The sequence below is a fragment of the Spea bombifrons genome, chromosome 9 (genome assembly GCF_027358695.1).
Source record: "Spea bombifrons isolate aSpeBom1 chromosome 9, aSpeBom1.2.pri, whole genome shotgun sequence".
In the NCBI taxonomy this organism is placed as follows: domain Eukaryota; kingdom Metazoa; phylum Chordata; class Amphibia; order Anura; family Pelobatidae; genus Spea; species Spea bombifrons.
In genome coordinates, this window is record NC_071095.1 from 15,289,978 (window position 1) to 15,294,977 (window position 5,000).

Genomic DNA, 5,000 nt, shown 5'->3' on the forward strand with positions numbered 1-5,000 from the left:
CCCTGGGACAGGACAGAGAAGGTGAGAAGGTTCAAATAAGGGTTTAAAGCTTTGATGATGAGCAAGAAACACATGGCAAAAAGCTCTCCCCGGACTGTGAGAAAAGAAAAAGCCTACAACACCTGGTATTCCCAGGCGGTCTCCCATCCAGGTACTAACCAGGCCCAACCCTGCTTAGCTTCCGAGATCAGACGAGATCGGGCGCTTTCAGGGTAGTATGGCCGCAGGTGTGAAAGTTTTTTATTTTACTTCTCTTATTCTGTTGCTGCTGCTGCTGCTGCTGCTGCTGCTGCTGCTGCTGCTGCTGCTGCTGCTGCTGCTGCTTGTCGTCACACAGAAAGAATTATAAGCCCTGGGACAGGACAGAGAAGGTGAGAAGGTTCAAATAAGGGTTTAAAGCTTTGATGATGAGCAAGAAACACATGGCAAAAAGCTCTCCCCGGACTGTGAGAAAAAATTAAAAGCCTACAACACCTGGTATTCCCAGGCGGTCTCCCATCCAGGTACTAACCAGGCCCAACCCTGCTTAGCTTCCGAGATCAGACAAGATTGGGCACTTTCAGGGTGGTATGGCCGCAGGTGTGAAAGTTTTTTATTTTACTTCTCTTATTCTGTTGCTGCTGCTGCTGCTGCTTGTCGTCAGACAGAAAGAATTATTAGCCCTGGGACAGGACAGAGAAGGTGAGAAGGTTCAAATAAGGGTTTAAAGCTTTGATGATGAGCAAGAAACACATGGCAAAAAGCTCTCCCCGGACTGTGAGAAAAAATTAAAAGCCTACAACACCTGGTATTCCCAGGCGGTCTCCCATCCAAGTACTAACCAGGCCCAACCCTGCTTAGCTTCCGAGATCAGACGAGATCGGGCGCTTTCAGGGTGGTATGGCCGCAGGTGTGAAAGTTTTTTATTTTACTTCTCTTATTCTGTTGCTGCTGCTGCTGCTTGTCGTCAGACAGAAAGAATTATAAGCCCTGGGACAGGACAGAGAAGGTGAGAAGGTTCAAATAAGGGTTTAAAGCTTTGATGATGAGCAAGAAACACATGGCAAAAAGCTCTCCCCGGACTGTGAGAAAAGAAAAAGCTTACAACACCTGGTATTCCCAGGCGGTCTCCCATCCTGGTACTAACCAGTCCCAACCCTGCTTAGCTTCCGAGATCAGACGAGATCGGGCGCTTTCAGGGTGGTATGGCCGCAGGTGTGAAAGTTTTTTATTTTACTTCTCTTATTCTGCTGCTGCTGCTGCTGCTGCTGCTGCTGCTGCTGCTGCTTGTCGTCAGACAGAAATAATTATAAGCCCTGGGACAGGACAGAGAAGGTGAGAAGGTTCAAATAAGGGTTTAAAGCTTTGATGATGAGCAAGAAACACATGGCAAAAAGCTCTCCCCGGACTGTGAGAAAAAATTAAAAGCCTACAACACCTGGTATTCCCAGGCGGTCTCCCATCCAAGTACTAACCAGGCCCAACCCTGCTTAGCTTCCGAGATCAGACGAGATCGTGCGCTTTCAGGGTGGTATGGCCGCAGGTGTGAAAGTGTTTTATTTTACTTCTCTTATTCTGTTGCTGCTGCTGCTGCTTGTCGTCAGACAGAAAGAATTATAAGCCCTGGGACAGGACAGAGAAGGTGAGAAGGTTCAAATAAGGGTTTAAAGCTTTGATGATGAGCAAGAAACACATGGCAAAAAGCTCTCCCCGGACTGTGAGAAAAAATTAAAAGCCTACAACACCTGGTATTCCCAGGCGGTCTCCCATCCAGGTACTAACCAGGCCCAACCCTGCTTAGCTTCCGAGATCAGACGAGATCGGGCGCTTTCAGGGTGGTATGGCCGCAGGTGTGAAAGTTTTTTATTTTACTTCTCTTATTCTGTTGCTGCTGCTGCTGCTGCTGCTGCTGCTGCTGCTGCTGCTGCTGCTGCTGCTGCTGCTGCTGCTGCTGCTGCTGCTGCTGCTGCTGCTTGTCGTCACACAGAAAGAATTATAAGCCCTGGGACAGGACAGAGAAGGTGAGAAGGTTCAAATAAGGGTTTAAAGCTTTGATGATGAGCAAGAAACACATGGCAAAAAGCTCTCCCCGGACTGTGAGAAAAAATTAAAAGCCTACAACACCTGGTATTCCCAGGCAGTCTCCCATCCAGGTACTAACCAGGCCCAACCCTGCTTAGCTTCCTATATCAGACGAGATTGGGCGCTTTCAGGGTGGTATGGCCGCAGGTGTGAAAGTTTTTTATTTTACTTCTCTTATTCTGCTGCTGCTGCTGCTGCTGCTGCTGCTGCTGCTGCTGCTGCTGCTGCTGCTGCTGCTGCTGCTGCTGCTGCTTGTCGTCAGATAGAAAGAATTATAAGCCCTGGGACAGGACAGAGAAGGTGAGAAGGTTCAAATAAGGGTTTAAAGCTTTGATGATGAGCAAGAAACACATGGCAAAAAGCTCTCCCCGGACTGTGAGAAAAAATTAAAAGCCTACAACACCTGGTATTCCCAGGCGGTCTCCCATCCAGGTACTAACCAGGCCCAACCCTGCTTAGCTTCCGAGATCAGACGAGATCGGGCGCTTTCAGGGTGGTATGGCCGCAGGTGTGAAAGTATTTTATTTTACTTCTCTTATTCTGTTGCTGCTGCTGCTGCTGCTGCTGCTGCTGCTGCTGCTGCTGCTGCTGCTGCTGCTTGTCATCGTCAGACAGAAAGAATTATAAGCCCTGGGACAGGACAGAGAAGGTGAGAAGGTTCAAATAAGGGTTTAAAGCTTTGATGATGAGCAAGAAACACATGGCAAAAAGCTCTCCCCGGACTGTGAGAAAAAATTAAAAGCCTACAACACCTGGTATTCCCAGGCGGTCTCCCATCCAAGTACTAACCAGGCCCAACCCTGCTTAGCTTCCGAGATCAGACGAGATCGGGCGCTTTCAGGGTGGTATGGCCGCAGGTGTGAAAGTTTTTTATTTTACTTCTCTTATTCTGTTGCTGCTGCTGCTGCTTGTCGTCAGACAGAAATAATTATAAGCCCTGGGACAGGACAGAGAAGGTGAGAAGGTTCAAATAAGGGTTTAAAGCTTTGATGATGAGCAAGAAACACATGGCAAAAAGCTCTCCCCGGACTGTGAGAAAAGAAAAAGCTTACAACACCTGGTATTCCCAGGCGGTCTCCCATCCTGGTACTAACCAGGCCCAACCCTGCTTAGCTTCCGAGATCAGACGAGATCGGGCGCTTTCAGGGTGGTATGGCCGCAGGTGTGAAAGTTTTTTATTTTACTTCTCTTATTCTGCTGCTGCTGCTGCTGCTGCTGCTGCTGCTGCTGCTGCTGCTGCTGCTGCTTGTCGTCACACAGAAAGAATTATAAGCACTGGGACAGGACAGAGAAGGTGAGAAGGTTCAAATAAGGGTTTAAAGCTTTGATGATGAGCAAGAAACACATGGCAAAAAGCTCTCCCCGGACTGTGAGAAAAAATTAAAAGCCTACAACACCAGGTATTCCCAGGCGGTCTCCCATCCAGGTACTAACCAGGCCCAACCCTGCTTAGCTTCCGAAATCAGACAAGATTGGGCGCTTTCAGGGTGGTATGGCCGCAGGTGTGAAAGTTTTTTATTTTACTTCTCTTATTCTGTTGCTGCTGCTGCTGCTGCTGCTGCTGCTGCTGCTGCTGCTGCTGCTGCTGCTTGTCGTCAGACAGAATTATTAGCCCTGGGACAGGACAGAGAAGGTGAGAAGGTTCAAATAAGGGTTTAAAGCTTTGATGATGAGCAAGAAACACATGGCAAAAAGCTCTCCCCGGACTGTGAGAAAAAATTAAAAGCCTACAACACCTGGTATTCCCAGGCGGTCTCCCATCCAGGTACTAACCAGGCCCAACCCTGCTTAGCTTCCGAGATCAGACGAGATCGGGCGCTTTCAGGGTGGTATGGCCGCAGGTGTGAAAGTATTTTATTTTACTTCTCTTATTCTGTTGCTGCTGCTGCTGCTGCTGCTGCTGCTGCTGCTGCTTGTCATCGTCAGACAGAAAGAATTATAAGCCCTGGGACAGGACAGAGAAGGTGAGAAGGTTCAAATAAGGGTTTAAAGCTTTGATGATGAGCAAGAAACACATGGCAAAAAGCTCTCGCCGGACTGTGAGAAAAAATTAAAAGCCTACAACACCTGGTATTCCCAGGCGGTCTCCCATCCAGGTACTAACCAGGCCCAACCCTGCTTAGCTTCCGAGACCAGCCGAGATCAGGCGCTTTCAGGGTGGTATGGCCGCAGGTGTGAAAGTTTTTTATTTTACTTCTCTTATTCTGTTGCTGCTGCTGCTGCTGCTGCTGCTGCTGCTGCTGCTTGTCGTCAGACAGAAATAATTATAAGCCCTGGGACAGGACAGAGAAGGTGAGAAGGTTCAAATAAGGGTTTAAAGCTTTGATGATGAGCAAGAAACACATGGCAAAAAGCTCTCCCCGGACTGTGAGAAAAAATTAAAAGCCTACAACACCTGGTATTCCCAGGCGGTCTCCCATCCAAGTACTAACCAGGCCCAACCCTGCTTAGCTTCCGAGATCAGACGAGATCGTGCGCTTTCAGGGTGGTATGGCCGCAGGTGTGAAAGTGTTTTATTTTACTTCTCTTATTCTGTTGCTGCTGCTGCTGCTTGTCGTCAGACAGAAAGAATTATAAGCCCTGGGACAGGACAGAGAAGGTGAGAAGGTTCAAATAAGGGTTTAAAGCTTTGATGATGAGCAAGAAACACATGGCAAAAAGCTCTCCCCGGACTGTGAGAAAAAATTAAAAGCCTACAACACCTGGTATTCCCAGGCGGTCTCCCATCCAGGTACTAACCAGGCCCAACCCTGCTTAGCTTCCGAGATCAGACGAGATCGGGCGCTTTCAGGGTGGTATGGCCGCAGGTGTGAAAGTTTTTTATTTTACTTCTCTTATTCTGTTGCTGCTGCTGCTGCTGCTGCTGCTGCTGCTGCTGCTGCTGCTGCTGCTGCTGCTGCTGCTGCTGCTGCTGCTGCTGCTGCTGCTGCTGCTGCTTG

The 5,000-nt window shown here is 48.7% G+C and overlaps 15 non-coding genes across 15 annotated transcripts; all 15 read right to left on the bottom strand.

Moving 5' to 3' along the window:
• Window positions 1-110: 110 nt before the first annotated feature.
• LOC128462774 (5S ribosomal RNA) lies at window positions 111-229 on the bottom strand. The gene has a single exon (XR_008342705.1). It is a non-coding gene; the product is annotated as a 5S ribosomal RNA (ribosomal RNA).
• A 233-nt stretch (window positions 230-462) lies between these two features.
• On the bottom strand, window positions 463-581 carry LOC128465251 (5S ribosomal RNA). Its single transcript, XR_008345039.1, has one exon. It is a non-coding gene; the product is annotated as a 5S ribosomal RNA (ribosomal RNA).
• A 191-nt stretch (window positions 582-772) lies between these two features.
• On the bottom strand, window positions 773-891 carry LOC128462687 (5S ribosomal RNA). The gene has a single exon (XR_008342623.1). It is a non-coding gene; the product is annotated as a 5S ribosomal RNA (ribosomal RNA).
• Window positions 892-1,077: 186 nt separating this feature from the next.
• Window positions 1,078-1,196, bottom strand: LOC128464746 (5S ribosomal RNA). Its single transcript, XR_008344562.1, has one exon. It is a non-coding gene; the product is annotated as a 5S ribosomal RNA (ribosomal RNA).
• A 209-nt stretch (window positions 1,197-1,405) lies between these two features.
• LOC128463099 (5S ribosomal RNA) lies at window positions 1,406-1,524 on the bottom strand. Its single transcript, XR_008343012.1, has one exon. It is a non-coding gene; the product is annotated as a 5S ribosomal RNA (ribosomal RNA).
• Window positions 1,525-1,712: 188 nt separating this feature from the next.
• LOC128466100 (5S ribosomal RNA) lies at window positions 1,713-1,831 on the bottom strand. The gene has a single exon (XR_008345392.1). It is a non-coding gene; the product is annotated as a 5S ribosomal RNA (ribosomal RNA).
• A 260-nt stretch (window positions 1,832-2,091) lies between these two features.
• Window positions 2,092-2,210, bottom strand: LOC128465512 (5S ribosomal RNA). The gene has a single exon (XR_008345287.1). It is a non-coding gene; the product is annotated as a 5S ribosomal RNA (ribosomal RNA).
• A 242-nt stretch (window positions 2,211-2,452) lies between these two features.
• Window positions 2,453-2,571, bottom strand: LOC128466112 (5S ribosomal RNA). Its single transcript, XR_008345393.1, has one exon. It is a non-coding gene; the product is annotated as a 5S ribosomal RNA (ribosomal RNA).
• A 230-nt stretch (window positions 2,572-2,801) lies between these two features.
• LOC128462699 (5S ribosomal RNA) lies at window positions 2,802-2,920 on the bottom strand. Its single transcript, XR_008342634.1, has one exon. It is a non-coding gene; the product is annotated as a 5S ribosomal RNA (ribosomal RNA).
• A 186-nt stretch (window positions 2,921-3,106) lies between these two features.
• On the bottom strand, window positions 3,107-3,225 carry LOC128462832 (5S ribosomal RNA). The gene has a single exon (XR_008342759.1). It is a non-coding gene; the product is annotated as a 5S ribosomal RNA (ribosomal RNA).
• Window positions 3,226-3,446: 221 nt separating this feature from the next.
• On the bottom strand, window positions 3,447-3,565 carry LOC128465403 (5S ribosomal RNA). Its single transcript, XR_008345183.1, has one exon. It is a non-coding gene; the product is annotated as a 5S ribosomal RNA (ribosomal RNA).
• Window positions 3,566-3,785: 220 nt separating this feature from the next.
• LOC128466125 (5S ribosomal RNA) lies at window positions 3,786-3,904 on the bottom strand. Its single transcript, XR_008345395.1, has one exon. It is a non-coding gene; the product is annotated as a 5S ribosomal RNA (ribosomal RNA).
• A 212-nt stretch (window positions 3,905-4,116) lies between these two features.
• Window positions 4,117-4,235, bottom strand: LOC128464970 (5S ribosomal RNA). The gene has a single exon (XR_008344774.1). It is a non-coding gene; the product is annotated as a 5S ribosomal RNA (ribosomal RNA).
• Window positions 4,236-4,444: 209 nt separating this feature from the next.
• LOC128463101 (5S ribosomal RNA) lies at window positions 4,445-4,563 on the bottom strand. The gene has a single exon (XR_008343014.1). It is a non-coding gene; the product is annotated as a 5S ribosomal RNA (ribosomal RNA).
• Window positions 4,564-4,751: 188 nt separating this feature from the next.
• Window positions 4,752-4,870, bottom strand: LOC128466137 (5S ribosomal RNA). Its single transcript, XR_008345396.1, has one exon. It is a non-coding gene; the product is annotated as a 5S ribosomal RNA (ribosomal RNA).
• Window positions 4,871-5,000: the final 130 nt, after the last annotated feature.